The sequence below is a fragment of the Apium graveolens genome, unplaced genomic scaffold (genome assembly GCF_009905375.1).
Source record: "Apium graveolens cultivar Ventura unplaced genomic scaffold, ASM990537v1 ctg2167, whole genome shotgun sequence".
Lineage (NCBI taxonomy): Eukaryota > Viridiplantae > Streptophyta > Magnoliopsida > Apiales > Apiaceae > Apium > Apium graveolens.
In genome coordinates, this window is record NW_027417554.1 from 77626 (window position 1) to 94183 (window position 16558).

At 36.7% G+C, this 16558-nt stretch overlaps 1 non-coding gene across 1 annotated transcript; it reads right to left on the bottom strand.

Moving 5' to 3' along the window:
* Positions 1-14702: 14702 nt before the first annotated feature.
* LOC141700332 (small nucleolar RNA R71) lies at positions 14703-14809 on the bottom strand. Its single transcript, XR_012566296.1, has one exon. It is a non-coding gene; the product is annotated as a small nucleolar RNA R71 (small nucleolar RNA).
* Positions 14810-16558: the final 1749 nt, after the last annotated feature.

Here is a 16558-nt window from a genome sequence, read left to right on the forward strand (position 1 = left end):
AGTGCACCATTGCAACTTATTCACATGAACTTGTTTGGGCCAATAAATGTCTTATCAATTTTGAATAAATATGCACTTGTGATGGTGGATGACTACTCAAGATACACATGAGTAGAATTTATGCATTCTAAAGATGAGACTCCACACATCATAACTAAGCACATAAAGAAGATAGAGAAACAGGCTGAAGATCAAAACTGTGTGAAGAGATTGAGAAGTGATAATGAAACAGAATTCAGAAATGCAATATTGAGTGATTTCTGCAAAAACAAAGGCATTGTTCAAGAGTTTTCTGCTGCTAAAACACCTCAACAAAATGGGGTAGTTGAGAGAAAGAACATAACATTAGTAGAAGCTATAAGAACAATGCTGCAAGATGCCAATCTGCCGACTAGCTTTTGGGAAGAAGCTGTAAACACTGCATGCTACACTCAAAATAGATATCTTATTACAAGATTCATGGGAAAATCACCTTACTCAATCATGTCTAAGAGAAAGCCTACTATAAAGCATCTTCATGTGTTTGGAAGCAAGTTTTACATTTAAAAAGACAACTCTGAATATGTGGAAAAATTTGACTCAAAGGTTTTTGAAGCAATTTTTCTGGAATATTCATTGGAGAGAACTTCCTACAAGGTCTATGTAATTGATCAAAAGAAAATCATGGAGAGCACATATGTAACTTTTGATGATGAAAAATGTCCAGGCCTGGAATGCCTTGATGATAATGAAGCTAAAGCCCTTGCATTTGAAAACCTCAACATTAACAGTGATTCCGATGAAGAAGATGAAGTCAATGCACAACAAATGATGAATGAAGAGTCCACTGAATAGGAAAATCATGGAAATGAAAGCTCATCTCAAACACCTGAATTTGATAGCACAAACTCAAGGTGAGAAAGAGAAGAAGGATCTATTAGTCATACTAATAATAAAGAAAATGATGAAGGCACCAGCCAACAAACTCACACCAGAAAATGGGATATGAGTCACAATTCAAATGCAATAATTGGTGATCCCAATATTGGTGTAAGGACTAGAAGTGTTACTGCTAATGAATGCCTACATGCATGCTTTCTGTCACAAGTAGAGCCCAAGAAAAATGAAGAAGCTCTAATGGATCCTGATTGGATATCTGCAATCATTGCTTTACTTAACTGTAAGTAGACCTGACATGATGTTTTCTACATTTCTGTGTAAAAGATTTCAAGCCAATCCAAAAGAATCACATTTGATGGCTGTGAAGAGGATTTATAGATACTTGAAGGGGACTCCAAACTTGAGATTATTGTATTCTAAAAGAACTGGTTTTGAAGTTGTTGGATACACAGATGCAGATTTTGCTGGATGCAGGGTTGACAAAAAGAGTACTTGTGGAAGCTGTCAGTTTCTTGGACAAAGACTTGTATCCTGGTGTAGCAAGAAATAACAATCTGTGTCAACTTTCACAACTGAAGCTGAATACATAGCTGCTGGAAGTTGCTGTGCTCAACTGCTTTGGATTAGAAATCAGCTAATGGATTATGACATAGTACTACACAAAATTCCAATTATGTGTGACAATACTAGTGCTATATCTATTATGGCTAATCCAGTTAATCACTCTTGAACAAAGCACATTGTTGTAAGGTAACATTTTATTAGAGAACATACTGCAAATGGTACCATTGAGGTCATTTTTGTTCCAACAGAAAAACAACTAGCTGACATTTTTACTAAACCTTTAGATGAAGCAACTTTCACTAGACTTGTAGGTGGAATTGGAATGTTAAATTCTTCATCCTAAGGCAAAGAACTCAGCTAATGTGTTGCAGCAGATTAATTTCTAGTAAATCAAAATTAATTTGATTTTATTATAAATTAATTGAAATATGAATTACAAATATTTCAGAAATCTCTGCATATTCATTTTTCAAAATTCAAAATTCAGCTAGAAAATTTTCAAATTCTAAGTAAACTGTCTGGATGTTAATTTACTTTTTCAATAAAATTAACACAAGGCAGAATCAAAGTGATCAAAAGTATATAGAGAACTGAGTTCTTGATAAGTCTAATTTACCTATCGACAAGTCATTTTAAGACTTCTCGAGTGAGTTATCGATAAGTTAATTTACTGACTTCTCGAGTGACTTCTCGATAAGCTCTATTATGACTTATCGATAAGTCATTGTAGAGTTCTCTATAAGTGTTAACTTATAGAGTTCTCTACAAGTATAATTTTAGACTTATAAATAAATCAGAACTGAAATAATTTAATCCAATAAATTGTTTTGGTAAAAGTATGATTTTATTTTGATTTATTCAAATAAAAATTGGAAACAATTCAGTCCATTTTTGGACAAACTGAGTATTTATTTGACATCTCGATAAGTTTATTTTTAGTTCTCTACAAGAATAAAATAAAATGAATTATCGATATGTTTTTCACTTCCTAAAATGACTTCTCGATAGACAAACTCCAAACATCTATTTCTGAGTTCTCGACAAGTCATTCACTTTTATAATAAATACCCAGACATCTCGACACCCATATACTTACACCTTCAAGAACTCTAAGTGACCTAGCTTTTTGAATTCCAAACTGATTTCTCTCTCGTTTCAAGCTCTTTCTCACTAATTTTTCTTACCCATTCACTCTTACCCAACAACAATGGCACTCAATATTGTTAGAGCGGTATTCCCAGAGAAGGGAACCAACTATATTTCTTTCACTGATTCTAATCAAGCCCCTGATAATTTCAAGGGGTTTGTGAAATTTTTGTTTGAATCCTATCTTGCAGGTGCTTTGACTGCTAACCCAGTCCTATACTTGGATGTTCTGCATGAATTCTGGACAATAGCAGTGGTGAGAACTATTATTTATGACAACTCTGTGTCCTTGGTGGTAACTTGCTCAATTGGAGGCAAACATATAGAGTTCAATGAGCAAGATATGAATGCATCTTTGGGTCTTCCAACTATGAATCTGGTGGAGGTGCCAACACAGGATGAACTAGCTGAATTCATGGATTTCACCAACTATGATGGAAGAATCAACCTGTCAAGCTTGAACAGAATAAACCTAAGAAAGGAATGGTCCTTTGTGTTTGATTCTATAGTAAGGGCCTTCACATACAGGAAGACAGGATATGACAACATCTCAAGTGTGGTGCAAAAGCTGGTGTTCTCAATAGCCCACAACAGACACTTGAATGTTGGTCTATTGATCCTGGAAGAACTTGCAACCAGACTCACCATGCCCCAATCTGCTAGAGGTAAGGGAATTTTCTTTCCTAGATTTATTATGTCCTCTTTAAATCATAAAGTATCAGACATACATTTGTTGAATGGTATAGACAACACTAAAATAGGCAATTATAAGCAAGTGTCCAAATTTATATTTGGTTCACTTACTACAAAGAATAAGGTAAATGTGAGTCTGAAAATCACTCCATTCATGTTAGAGAGGTTTAAGACTTACCCTTACCCTATGCCTGATATGAGATCAAATGCTCAATCTAGTACAACTATGGTCCCTGAACCTGTAGAAGTTCAAATACAGGAAAACCAACAGGGGTCTTTCCAAGCCGAGACCACTTTTTTAAAACAAATAGCATCTAGGAAACCAACCACTTCATCATCTCAAAAGGATGAAGTGAGTAAAAAAAGAGAAAAAGATAACCTTTACCGTAATGAATGAGAGTGGTGAGGAACAAACACCAACAGAGTCACCTTTGGTCACAAAAACAAAGAAGGCTAAGAAAACTGAGTTGACCACTCAATCCACCTCTGTATCCTCCCAAAAGGATGCAGTTGTACAAATGGGGCCAAAACAGATTCTAGAGACATCCTCTCAACAGGGTGTTTCTATTGAAAAGAGCATTCTTCCAAATGCACCATGTACAGAGTCTGCACAACCATCACTTGATCAAATACAAGTATGTGGAAGGAGAAACAAGGATGGCACACACAAGGAGAGCACATCTCTTGAAGCTCCCTCATCCATTCAGGGGGAGCTCCCAACACTCAGTCCTAAACTTCAATGTCTTATATCTAATATTTCTTCTTCCTATACTGAAACACTTGAATCCAATCCTCAAGTGTTGCCCCTTTCAAGTGACTTGGTTCCAGAAACCTTGCTCACCACCTAGACACCAAATTCAGATGGTGAGAGACTACTATCTAGGGTAGACCTTGATGACACCATCAAAACCATTGCGGATTAATCAGTTTTTACTGAAGACCCCATGGAAGTTTAAATGCACCTTCATGTGCAAATCAGTCTTCACATACTGTAAGGTTTGAGGGTAGTACTCCTGATGGGGAGCTATCTAAATCATCTCCAATTCAATTGGAGGTTTCTATTCCAGGAACAACTCCCCACAAAACCCTAGCAGAAATTGCATTAGCAATTGATGCTAGGAGTACAATTGCCAATGATACTGTCATAGAGGAGTCAAGTATAACACATTTAAGTGACAGTGTGGTGCAAGACAAACAAGGATTTGTGGCTGTTGTAAATGACAGTAGCACAGTCAAATCCCCTCCAATTCAAATGGAGGTTCCCATAACTAGTATGGAACAACACCTTATCATAACCACAATGCCTAATGTGAGTCAAACTATGACTCCTGTCACATGTGGTTCTGAAACTCTGTCACCTTCTCACACAACAAACCAACCATCAACCTCTTAATCTCAACAAGCTCACCTAATCTCCTAATGGCTCCAAGAAACTGAAGATCAACCTTCAACCATTGAAGATATTTTAGTTGACTAGATTGGAGGCCTTGCACAAATCTCACAATAGCTGTCACATTAAATATGTCAAATCAGGATTACCAAGCTATCATGCTCACCTACCAGATAGATGTTGAAGAAAATCAAGCTAAAATTGTTGATGAAGCTGGTCAGGATGCAAACTGTGATGCTTGGCTAGATAAAGATTTTTCTATTGAAATGGATGTTGTGCTAAAGTTCAGGGATGAGTATATCACTGTTCTGGGAAGCAATGCTTGATCTTTAACTCCTCAGAACGTGTATGATGCCATCAATGATATATACAAGGCTCAAATCAAGGGTTTCCACAACTTTGGAAGAGCACTTCAAATCATATTGACTGGACATCAAGATAAAATAATGAATATGGTGAGGGAAAAGATGGATCAAATCATTCCTTCTCAAACTGAGATAAAAAAAATTCATAAACTTTGCTGACTAGATGTCAAGGTATGTTCTCAGTGGAATGGAAACACATGTGAAGAATCTCAAGACCTCTTTGTTGGCCCTGAATGAACAAGTTCAAAATCATATCACTCATTCTAATGATATAAGACTGAAGTTGGATCAAATTCACTTTAGCAGATACACTCCTTCAGCCTTGCTCATGGATGAAATCAAGAAGGTTATGAAGGAAACTTTTGGGATTTATACTTCCTCCTCATCTCAATTCTCATCCACACTACAAGTTCAAGAACTGAAACATCAAGTTTCTTATCTCAAATCCTCTAATGACTCACTAAGTGTTAGGTAATAAATTACACACAAGGGGGTGAATGTGTTTTACTGTTTTTACGCTTTTCTTTAACTGTTTTGGTCGTGAACAAAGTAAATCAAATTTGTAGTAAGATGTGTTATAACAGAAATTAAACATACAGCTATTAATAACACAAATCTTTGAAAACTCAATTTTTTTATTAAAATTAAGAATGTTTTACTACAAAATTACTAGGCTCTTTGTTGATAAAGATCTTAGCTTCTACTTGAGAGAAAATACAAGAATTCCTGATCCAATTGTTACTTCTAACAAAGGACCAGTGTTAACTTTATATTTTAGTTAACTGTTGGTTTACACAGTGTACAATAAGAGATGCTATTCACTTTAGTAAACTGTCACTAATCATTTCCATTTTAGGAAAAGTATATCTTCCATTTCAGGCTTAGCATATCTTTGTATACTGTGTTAACTTTGATCTTCCTTTGTTAGTTAATCTTCACCCTTGATCTTGCACACTCTTTAAGCTGCTTTTTGTAGACTTATCAATCCAACTAGTTGATTATTTGTTGATTGTTAATCTTGGATATTGAACTGGTCTGCAAATTGTACTTTGAGATTTTTACCTCGAGATCTCCTGTTAGTCATATAGAGGTCTTGACATCTCAATATGTATAATGACTTATCAAAATCTCTAATACTCCATAGATGATTTGACTTGTAGAGGTCTCTAAGTTCTCTATAAGAGAATTTGGCTTATCGAGATCTCTAATCTTCATATCTTCGCTTTGACTTATCAATATTTCTGAGTTTTCTAGTGACTTATTGACTTGTTAATAACTCAAAGTTCTCTAGTCAAATTTGACTTGTCGATAACTCAGAGTTCTCTAGTGAATTTTGGCTTGTTGATATCTCTGAGTTCTCTAGTGAAGAAATGACTTGTCGATATCTCTGAGTTCTCTAGTAGCTTTCCTGAGTTCTCTATAAGTCATTCTGGAGTTCTCGAATGACTTCTCTATAACACTAAATCTGTGACTTGTAGAGATCTTGACTTAAAACATTTTTCCCAAAACAGATTTATTCAACTCCAAGCTTCTTCATAATTCTTGTGAGGCATGATCTTCTTGATCTTCTTCCAAATAGAACTCTTAGGCATGATACTGTTTAAATAAAAAGACTCCAGTCTGCTCCTTTGACATTTTTACAGACTTTAAATGTTACAAGCACAAAATGCTAACTAAGATTATAATACAACTTACTTAGGATTGTCAATTTGACTTAGTCTTGTTAAAGTACATGCATGACTTGCACAACAATCTCCCCCAATTTGTGAGAAGATTGCTTAACACAAAGTCATGCCTGTTAACAAGACTAGCCCCAAGTTAAAATGAAAATAAGACTAATATAAAAATTGACACACAAATACAATAATGTACATTAGATGATTTTGAGTTGAGTAATTACAAGCATTAAACAAAGACTAGAACTTTTGATTCTTCTCTAATTAGGTCCTTTAGGTATACAAGAATTTCAAGTTCCTCTATGATTGGAGTCCCTGTTAGAGCTTCTATCAGATTGAGTCTGTCTTGCTTAAGATAACCATCTAACATTTCAATTCTGAATTTTGAGAATGAGCCAGCTTTTACATTCAGAAATCTTCCATCTTTGATAATTTTGCTCATCCCTTTAGCTTTAAGTTCTTCTGATCTTTTGATGTACATTTCAATCTCTTCATCATACTTTCTCCTTTCCTCCTCATACTCTGCTATACCCCTTGCTCTTCTTTCCTCTCTTGCAATCAACCATTCAGCTAGAACTGATCTACATGCTCTTGTAGCAGTATCCTTATCTTTCAACAAACTTATCACTCCCTTGATTTCTGTTAGAGAGAGAGTGTCCATCAAATTGCTGCCCAGAAAAGTGAAGGATCCATCTTGAAAGTAGATTCTTACTTCCTTAAAAGTAACAACCCAGAGTCTAACTATTTTCTCAGCCAGTTGTTGAAAATAGTCTTCATCTGAACTACACCAGTTTAAGGGTAGAAAATCATTCTGCTTGAAGCAATTCCAGATGGCCCTTTCAGTGACTTCAACTATTTCACTAGGATTAGCTTTCTTAGGTTCTCTCCCAACAGACTTGAAATGAGTTTTGTGTGATGGTTTGACAGAAGGTAGGACTGTTAATTTCCTTAGAGATGTTTGGCTTGTGGTGATTGGAATTTTTAGAAAGGAGTTAGTAGTTTGCTTGTATAGGAATTTAGGCTTAGAGGTTTGAGGTGGTTTGATGGTTGAGATTGTTGACTTTAAAGATTGAGCTAAGGGTTGAGCTGCTTTTGTTTGGATTTTTAGGGTTTATTGTGGTTCTGAGCCATCATGATTCTTCTTGCTTCTCCTCTCACTCCCTCTCTTATTCTCATCACCCTTCTTTTATCCACCCTTGCTTCCAGCTGCCCTACTGGATTGACTTGGATTTGAGCCAGAAGGTTTTTGATCATCTTTCTTCTGCTCATCATCATCCAAATTATCCTTGTTGATTTGATTTTTGGGCAATTTGGCTTCAGCATCCCTTAGATATCTCCCCAACAATATAATATTCTCTTTATCTTCAAAAGTCTTATTCTTCTTTACCTTTAAGGCAGTTTCTAGAGTCATGATTAGCTTCTTGTTGGCCATGACACATTGTTTAGGGATTTGGATGTGTTTGAAGTGCTTGGTGGTAGGACATATGTATGCTATTCCCTTGCTTGGCTGTAGGTATGCTTCTGGAAAAGCAGTCATTTGAGCATTTTTCAGTTCAGCTAGCAATTGAGTGTATTCATGGATCACAACTCTAACTTTGTTTATCAGAATATCCAACTCAGATGCCCTCCTTGAGATATGATAATTGAGGGACACCTGCATACATCTGTCTACCCCAGAGTCATTTATATTGAACACTATTCTCTTCTCCTGGAAATTATCTTTAGTCACCAATATCACCCTTAATGAATTTATTGTTCTGTCCAAGGCCTTAGAGCCTTGATCAATTCATCAAATTCCCTGCTCAGACTTGGTCCTTCAGCAGCCCTAATAAGCCTCTCCATATCAATATCTACTTCTTGACTTAAGCTCTTTTCAGCACCTTGGACATGTTGAGTAGATGATCTAGATTTTGCTAGCCTAGCCTCTAACTCCCCTTAGTCTTGTTGGCATACATGAGAAGGGGAGTAGGAATTTCAGGCCTTATCTATTCAGGAAGTGATGGTAGAGGGATGTTGAGCTTCCCCATGATGGCTCCTAAAGCAACAGAGTTTTGCATCAGGAAATGCTTGTGAGAGTCCACTAGGGTCTTAATGTCTGTTTGTTGACTCTTGACTAGAGAAGTCAAAGCCTGAACTTGAGCATTGAGAGATACATTGGAGGTTTCCAGAGAAGCTACCTGTGTCTTGAGTTCTTGAAGGTCTTGTGGAAAGGTGCTTGTAGTAGAGAGATACGTAGATGGTCCAAATGTAGCATGCACATGTTTCTGAATTTCATTCATGACCAAAGGTGAAGGAGTGTATCTTACACTGTGCATTTGATCCAACTTCCACCTTGTGTCATTGGATTTAGTGATGTGATCTTGAACTACCTTGTGCAGAGCTACAAAAGAGTCTTTCAGCTGATTTACACTCTTATCAATCCCACTGAGATCATACCTTGACATTTGTTCTGAGAAGCTTTTGAATTGGTTTTTGATCTCAGTTTGAGAGGGGATGATTTGGTCCATCTTTTCCCTGACCATCTTCATAATTTTGTCTTGATGTCCATTCAATGTGATTTGAAGTTCTTCTCTAAAGTTATGGAAAGCCTTGATTTGAGCTTTATAGACCTCATTGATGGCATCATACACCTCTTGTGGAGTCAGGGATCTGACATTGCTTCCCAGAATTATGATGTATTCTTCCCTGAATTTAGCTAACACAACATCCATTTCAATTATGAATTTTTTGTCCAACCAAGCATCACAGTTAGCATCCCGACCAGCTTCATCAACAATTTTTGCTTGAGTTTCTTCAACATCAGCCTTGTAGGTGATCATGATAGCTTGGTAGTCCTGATTTGACATGTTGGATGTGAGTAGCTGTTGTGAGATTTGTGAAAGGCCTCCAAGTTGATCAACTATGAGATCTTCAATTGTTGAAGGTTGATTTTCAGTGTCTTGGAGCCATTGGGAGATTAGGTATGATTGAGATGTGGAGGGTTGTGAGTCAGAACCACCTGTGACTGAAGTCACAGTTTTACTCACATATTGCTCTGTGGTTTTGACAAGTTGTTGTTCCTCATACATAGTGGGAACCTCCAATTGAATTGGAGGGGATTTGACTGGGTTACTTTCATGTGCACCAGTCTCAAACCCTTGTTCTTCTTGCAAAGCACTCTCACTTGAATATGATAAACTTTACTCCCCCATAGCAGAATAATTGGAAATTGTACTCCTAACATCTACTGCCAAAGCAATTTCTGCTAGGGTTTTGAGGGGAGTTGTCCCTACATGAGGAACCTCCAATTGAATTGGAGAGGATTTAGATAGCTCCCCCTCAGGAGTACTACCTCAAACCTTACAGCCTGTGAAGATTGATTTACACATGAAGGTGCATTGAGTATCTCCATGTGGTCTTCAGTAAAAACTGATGAATCCCCCATGGTTTTGATGGTGTCATTAAGGTCTACCCCAGCTAATAGCCTTTCACCATATGATTGTATTTTCTGGATGGTGAGCAAGATTTCTTGAACCAAGTCACTTGATTTAGCTTGCACTTGAGAAATGGATTCAAGTGCTGTAGGTAAAGAAGAAATTTTTGAGATTGGAAGTTGTTGCTCAGAAGTGAGTGTTGGCAGCTCCCCCTGAATGGATGAGGGAGCTTCAAAAGATGTGTCCTCACTGTGTGTGCCATCCTTATTTCTCCTACCATACACTTCAATTGCTTCAGGTGTAGGCTGTGCAGACTCTGTACAAGGTGCATTGGGGTGAATGCTCTTTTCAATAGACATACCATGTTGAGAGGATGTATCTTGAGTCTATTTCGTCCCCATTTTTACAACTGCATCATGTTGGGAGGATACAGAGGTGGCTTGAGTGGTCAGCTCAGATTTCTTACTCTTCTTTGATCTCTTGACCAATGGTGACTCAGGTTCTGTTTAGTCCTCACCACTCTCAGTCAAAACAGTTAAGGTTATCTCCTTTCTCTTCCTTTTACTCACCTCATCCTTTTGAAAAGATGAGGTGGTTGGTTTCCTAGCTACTAATGGTTTTGAAGGAACAGGCTCAACATGGGTAGGTTCCTGTGGGTGTGCCTGTGTTTGTGCTACCACAGGCTCAGGAACCATTGTAGCACTAAGTTGACTTGCACTAGTTCTCATGTCTGGCATAGAATAAGGGTAGGTCTTAAATCTTTCAATCATGAAAGGTGTTAACTTAAGACTTACTGGAACCTTATTCTTAATAAGAAGTGATCCAAATAGAATTTTAGATACTTGCTTACAGTTTCCAATTAATGACATGTTTACTCCTTCTAGCATATGTATGTCATTAACTTTATAGTTTAAAGCTGACATAATAAATCTAGGTAGAAAAATTTCCTTACCTCTTGATTCCAATGACATTGTTAACCTGGTGCTCAATTCCTCCAGTATATAGTGTCCTACATTGATCTTCTTGTTGGTGGCCATTGAGTAAACCAGCTTCTGGACAAAACTGGATGTGTTATCAAACCCTGACTTCCTACAGGTGAATGCCCTTATTACTGAGTCAAAAAGAAAGGACCATTCCCTCCTTAGATGCTCCTTGTTCATGCTGGCCAGGTTGATCTTCTCAGAATAATTGATGAAGTCCATGAATTCATACAGTTCATCCTGATTTGGAGCCTTCACCAGCTTGTCAGTAGGAATACCCAGTGCCAAATTGACATCATTTTCAGAGATCTCCACCTGTTGTCCCTTGATTATGTAGTTTATCATAATTGTTGCAGCTTGGTTCTCATACACAATTGTCCTTGTTGTAGATGTGTTCCAAAAGTCCCCTAACACATCCAAATACAACACAAGATTAGCTGTAAGAGCACCTAAAAAGTAGGTCTCAGAAAGGAACTTAACAAAGTTGGAAAATCTCAGGTGCTTGGTTTGCATCCAGAAATGCAAGGAAGTTAGTCTCCTTGGGGATGAAGGGTACAATATTGTTGGCTGCCATTGATATGAGTATGAAGTTTAGTGGGTAAAAGAAATTAGTGAGAAAGAAGTGAAAACGAGAGAGAAATCGGTTTTGGATTGAAAAGCTAGGTCAATTGAGATCTCGAAAGTAGTAAGTATATGTATGTATCGAGATGTCTGGGTATTTATAGTAAAAGCAAATGACTTGTCGAGAACTCAAAAATAAACGTTTGGAATTAGTCTATCGAGAAGTCATTTTAAGAAATGAAAAACATATCGATAAGTCATTTCATTTATTCTTGTAGAGAACTAAAAAAAAAGCTTATCGAGATATCAAATAAATACCCAGTTTGTCCAAAATGGACTGAATTTGATCCCAATTTTTATTTGAATAAATTCAAAATAAAATTAGAAGAATTTTGGCAAAACTATTTTACCAAAATAATTTATCAGATTAAATTATTTCAGTTTTGAGTTATTGATAAGTCTAAAAATAATTATTGTAGAGAACTCTGTAAGTTAACACTTGTAGAGAACTCTACAATGACTTATCGATAAGTCATAATAAAGCTTATCGAGAAGTCACTCGAGAAGTCAGTAAATTGACTTTGCAAGAATTCATTCAAGAAGTCTTAAAATGACTTGTCAATAAGTCAATTAGACTTATCGAGAACTCAGTTCTCTATATACTTTTGAACAGTTTAAGTTTGCCTTGTGTTAATTTTTATATATTAAATATGTAAATTAACAACTTAGCAGTTTACTTAGAATTTGAGATATTCCAAGTTAAATTTTGAATTTTGAAAAATAAATATGCAGAGATTTCTAAAATATTTATAATTTATATTTCAATTAATTTCTAATTAAATCAAATTAATATTGATTTACTAGAAATTAATCTGCTGCAGCACATTAGCTGAGTTCTTTCCTTAGGATGAAGAATTTGTCGAGTGGCATTTATGACACTTTATTATGCTCTAATAAGCTTTGAATTAATGCATTTGTACTCAAGTTGTTAAGTGTTTTAACTTGTTTTCTAGTGTTTTTGCATTTCAGGCATTAATCTGTGAACCAGGTAAATTAGCATTGTTTTGGTGCTAATATGGTGCCTAGGTGGTGTTGGAATAAAAGCTCGTCGAAGCCGGCTCGGAGCTCCAAGATAAAGGAAAAGAGAAGAAGTTATTTCTGGCAGAAGCCCAGCGTGCCCGCGCTTAACTAGCGCGCGGCCGCGTCCAAACTACAGAGAGCTAGCGCTCCCGCACTAATGAAGCGCGCGGCCGTGCCGTGTCGGGATAATAAAATCCTGATTCTATTACAATTCTATTTTTTGGACTCCTAGGTTGATTGGGCTGCTATATATTGATAAATAAAGATCATTTTTTGGAAGAGAGACTTACCAGAGCACGAGGAGAAGACGACAAGAGACCAATATCCCAACTCAACAAAGGCGAAGACGATCTAGTTTATTTTTATGAATCTTTGTTTTGAGTTGTAATCCTGGATGCTCGTTTCTTATTTTGTTGAACCTATACTCTTGTTTGTACTTGGTTTTAATTATTCGTTATAAAGACTACGTTTGTTATATCATGTTTTCATCGGAACCCATGTTGATGATGAGTCCGATTATGGGCTAATCGTTATCGTGGGGTTCTAGTGGATTTAATTATGGGTTTCTTTAGTTAATTTGTTTGATGCCTTAATATGTGGTGATTGATTGATAGCCTTCTGTTGGTTGTGCGTATTCGTCTTATGAGCGTCGCGAACTTGTAAGATAGTGTGTTAATTCTTAATGAAGTGAAAGTGAATTTAAGGATTTAGAACTTGCCATGCTAACATAGGTTCATGTATTGTATGCATGATTCGTAGGTAATTTTACCCATCTTACTTGCCCTGTGTGATCAAGATAGATAACTTGTGCTTAAACCGTTATGTTATCAAATTCTATAGACATATAGGGTCTCAATATAATTGGTGTCTATTCAGCTTCTATCTCTTTTGTGGATGTCTGGTAGTATGGTACTTGTGCAACGAAAGTTGGCATTTATCATTTCTGTGTTGTCTGATTAGTGTCATCACCATTGCATGCTAAGGTTAAGATCAATAAGGCTATTGAATGAAGTACTTAATGAAGTTAGAATCCCATGTCTGTCATATATATTCATTCAGTCAATCTTAATTCTCGTAGTTATAATTAGTAGTTTAATTCTTAGTTAATAACAACCTCAATTAGTTATCGTCTTAGCATTGAATAATAACCATACATTGTTGCTTAGGTGCATGAATTAATTAGTTAACCAATACAGTCTCTGTGGGAACGAACTAGAAAAAGATATTATACTACTTGTGAACTCGTATACTTGCGTGTAATATTAGCGCGTGTTTAGCGAATAACAAGTTTTTGGCACCGCTGCCGGGGACTGCAGTGTTAATTGATAGTTTATGTGCTTTCCATCAGTGGTCGTTAAAGTTCATTCACTCGGACATTGTTACATATCTGCTTCCTTGTCTTATTTCAGGTACTCTAGCGAGGGTGTATGCATACGCGTTCGTGTACTCATAAGAGAACACTGGATAAAGCCGAGGAAGAACTTGTGGTATTTAGTAAGGAAGTTTTTGAGGGAGAACAAAAGGTAGAAGAAGAAGAGAAAGTTGAAGAACTAGTTGTAGTAGCGATGGGAGATCAAGCAGAAAATCCGAAGGCTTTGATGGACTATTCTCAGCCTAAGATTAATGACATTCAGTCAAGCATCGTCACACCAGCCATCAGGGCAAACACCTTTGAGATAAAGACAAACACGATTCAGATTATACAGAACTCAGTTAAGTTTGGGGGTTCTCCTACTGAAGACCCCAACATGCACATCAGGGATTTCATCGATATCTGCGACACCTTCAAGTGTAATGATGTGACTGAAGATGCTATCAAGCTGCGACTCTTCCCATTCTCTCTAAGGGACAAGGCTAAGAGCTGGTTACACTCTCTACCACCAGGGTCTATCACTAAATGGGAAGATCTAGCTCAATAATTTCTCACTAAATTCTTCCCTATGGCGAAAACTGCTGCAATCAGGAATGCTCTTCCTCAGTTTGCTTAACAAACTGGAGAATCTCTGTGTGAGGCTTAGGATCGATATAAGGAGATGCTAAGGAAGTGTCCGCACCATGACATGCCTTATTGGATGATTATTAATTGCTTCTATAATGGATTGGGTGCTACTTCTAAACTGTTAGATATATTTGATAATGTCATGACTAATATGATTTATGTTTAGTTTTTAGATCTTACTTAAACAGGACAAATCAGTACTTAACTGAAATCAGCACTTATACTGAAGTCAGAACTTAAGTCATCAGTACTTAAGGTTCAGGAGATATTTATCAGGAGATAATATCAGGACTTAAAGGAAACTTTCAGATAAGGAAGGCGGCTGATTGAAAGGAAAGAAGATCAAGACAAACGTAAGAATAGATATGCATAAGAAGGAATTCTATGAAGAATGGAATACTTGGAAGAAAAGATATCTGATTGATATATTTTAGGAAGCAGAATTATATTCCATATCAATTAGAGATTATCTTGTAACTGTGTAGTATATAAACACAGATATAGGGTTTACACTATAAGTGTTATCATTATCGAGAATATTATTCATTGTAACCCTAGCAGCTCTCGTGATATTTGTTCATCACTGAGAGAGGACAGTTCCATATTGTAACAGAGTTTATTGGTTTGAATAAAGTCTATTTTCTGTTACTTGTGTTATTAGAATTCGATTTGATTGTGCTATACACTGTATTCAACCCCCTTCTACAGTGTGTGTGACCTAACAAGTGGTATCAGAGCCGATCTGTTAACACACAAATAGTTTAAGATCCAAAAATAATCATGTCTGAAGTAGAAACTCCAACTAAGCCCACCAAAACTGAAGAACCTCCAAAGACACAAATTCATAGTCGATATGAGGCTATTAGAGTTCTTATATTGAAACCATCTGAATATCCCATATAGAAGGTGAGGATGACTATGTTTCTGGAAGCTACAGATCCAGAATATCTTGATAGAATCAAGGAAGGACCTCACAATCCAACAAAACTCGCTGTTGCAGTTGCAGGTGAAGCAGCAAAGTATGTACCAAAAGAGAAGAGTGATTACACTGCTGAAGATATCGCATCAATTGCTAAGGATGCTAAGGTACGACACTTATTGCATAGTGCCATTGATAATGTAATGTCAAACAGGGTAATAAACTGCAAAACTGCAAAGGAGATATATGATGCCTTGGAAACAAGATGTCAGGCAACTGATTCGATTAAGAAGAAAATGAAGACTATACTCACTCAAGAGTATGAACACTTTGACTCAAAGCCTGATGAGTCATTAACTGGTTTATATGACAGATTTGTCAAACTCTTGAATGATTTGTCACTAGTTGACAAGGAATATGATCTTGAGGATTCAAATCTTAAATTCCTATTAGCACTTCCTGAAAGCTGGGATTTAAAGGCCACCACTATAAGAGACAACTATAATCTTGATGAAACAACTCTTGATGAAATTTATGGGATGCTCAAGACTCATGAACTTGAGATGGAACAAAGAAGCAAGAGGAAAGGAGGAAAGTCAAGGACAGTTACTCTTAAGGCTGAAGAAGAATCCCCCAAGGAAGCTACCTCAAGGATAGGCAAGGGAAAAGTGCTCATCACAAAGTCTGATACTGAGTCATCAAGTTCTGATAGTGATGATGACTCAGAATCTGAAAGCTTGCCTGAGATGGATGCTGATGAAGAGATGATGAAGCTGTGTGCTCTTATGGTAAAAGGAATCACAAGGATTGCATACAGGAAGTTCAGGAAGGGAAAGAAGCTTTCCAGGAAAGGTGTAAGTTCTGATAAGAAGAATTTCAGAAAATCTGAAGGC